Source organism: Belonocnema kinseyi, chromosome 1 (genome assembly GCF_010883055.1).
Source record: "Belonocnema kinseyi isolate 2016_QV_RU_SX_M_011 chromosome 1, B_treatae_v1, whole genome shotgun sequence".
NCBI classification, from domain to species: domain Eukaryota; kingdom Metazoa; phylum Arthropoda; class Insecta; order Hymenoptera; family Cynipidae; genus Belonocnema; species Belonocnema kinseyi.
In genome coordinates, this window is record NC_046657.1 from 170,866,989 (window position 1) to 170,869,553 (window position 2,565).

Consider the following 2,565-nt stretch of genomic DNA (forward strand, 5'->3'; position numbering starts at 1 on the left):
TATTGCTCAAAGTTTCATTAAAGAAGTTAGTACCTTAAATTTATTTAGTTCGGATCTCAGGATATATTTCGTTATTTTGGAAATTCTGAAATATTACTATATTTTGCTATACGTTAATATAATAATTGTTATATCATTTTATTATAATTTGAGCATTTTTTCATAAATTGTAATGTTATTATTTTGAATTACTTATTTAAATCAAACTTTAAATCTTTGAGGAAAAATACTCGAAAATTTTCGATCTGTGCGTGAATAGCTTTGTGTTGGCGAAACTGTTTGCCACAATGTGGCGATTTTAGTAATATTTACACAAATTTTTGAACTGTCGTTCAGTTTCATATGCTGTTAAAAATTTCTGTTGTGATTTCACAATAAATGTAATGGAAGTTTATTACCAAAACGTAATGTAGTTTTACGTCACGTGAAACTGTACCGTCACAATACAGTATTGTGAAATTACAACGAATGTGTTGTAATTTCACAACATACAAAAAAATCTGCATCACAGTATATGTATTGTAAAATTACGATACATGAGTTTTAAAATTAGATTACGTGCATTGTGAAATTACAATACGCTTTGGTAATAAACTTACATGACATTTATTGTGAAATTACAACAGAAATTTTTAACAGTGTACAATTTCAAAGGTTTTAAAAATCGGTCTGTAATTTTAAAAAAATTGAAAAGTTTTAAAGTTTCAGTTTAAGATGGCACTGAGATTTCACATTAAAACAATTAATTTGGTCAGTTTCATTAATGAGGACCGCTTAAGAAGAGGAGTATTACTTTTAAAAGTCAGCAAATTACGCGCAATATAGACGTCCTTAAGAAACAGAATGAAACATTGAAATTTAGGGAAACATGTTTTTCATCTCCAAGTAAGAACAGAAGTTGGTATTTTCGCGGTAACTTTTAGAATGTCTTGATATTAATATTTCAGCTGATAGATATAATATGGCGCTGCTTCGCAGCGGCGAACGTGCGAAGCTTTCAATTCACAATACGTGTATTGTTATTTCACTTCACAATACAAAAATTGTAATTTCACATTACATTTTGTGTTTTAATGTATTTTAAAATCACAAAAATTTTTAACAGTGTACGTAACGTATTTCTTGGAAATTTCAGATCTTGTGAATCTTCATTTTAAAGCACCTTCTAAACCATCTTAAAGTGCGATACATAATAGCTGACTAGTTTTCAAAAATAATTATTGAAACAGCTTAACATTTTTTTAATCAATTTCTTCTGTTTACATGTATACAATATATACAATTTTATTTTAAGAAATATTCTATTAACAATTGAACATTATGAAAAATATTTCTATATATTGGTCATTCATTATATATAGTCTTAAAAGATTTTCACTTATATTTTAATTACTTTAATTCAATTCCATTTTATTTTTAGATCAACATAAATGATTCCTATTGGATTTAGGCTTTGCTACACTACAAAGATGATTTAATTTTTAATAATTAAATTTAAATTAGTTAAAACTCATTATTTAAAACTGTCCATTAAAAAAATTAAATTCAGTATAACGACATACAAATTTAACACTTTTTAATGATTTGTGTAAAGTTATAACAAAAGCCTATTTGAAAATACATATTTTTATAATAAACGAATGTTAAACCTAAGTTTATTGATTATTTGTGTAGCTTATGATGATTATAGAAAAACGCAAGAAGCTTTCTGTTTCCAAAATGGGGAAAAAAGCAAAACTAGGCGACTTGTAAAAAGAAGTGGCGAATATCAAAAACAAAAAAGCTTTAATTTCTCTATGAAGTGAAAAAAGTAAAAATGCAGCTACTTTACGTCATCTGGAAAATCCCTCGGTTACTTCCCAAGATCAAATTTCTAAAAAAAAAGCTAGCGATTCAGAGTGAAAAAATGTATTACCTTTATGCTCCTATTCTTCAATTTAAAAAATTCAACATTCTAATCCATTAAAAATGGTAAGTAATTACTGCTAATAACTGACAATCAGAGAAAAAGAGGACGTGATTGAGAAAAATCTGAAACAACGGAAGATCCAGAAAAACAACAGCTTTTTTATTAATCCGTCTGTTCCGTGAGTGTACATATTAGGCCGTCATGATTGTCGCGGACTTCGAAATCTCCAATGTTTTTTATAACCGAATTATTCTGAGTAGATCCCACATCTTCAGAAATGGAAGAAATCCTTTTCGAATAATGGTCAGGAATCACGTGATGATTGGCAATGAGGCGTCCCTTTACAAACCCACGGTACAGGCGACCGAAACCCTCTCTCTGAATTTTAACAGCAGAAGTGAGGAAAGTGCTTTACTGCATCTAGACAAATCAATCCCAAAAGCCTAACTAAAGAAATCTGGGGTCAAAAACTTCCGCCAACAGCTCTTCGACAAATATGAGTCCTTGTCACAGGAGCTCCGTTTGCCTTGCTCAAATCGTCCGGACTTGGTTTAAGCGCAGAGGATCTCATTTTCGCGTACCAGGACGATGTCATTTTCACCTTATTACACCGTAACTGTTTCTTCACAGGCACAAAGCTGCAGAAATTTTACAAA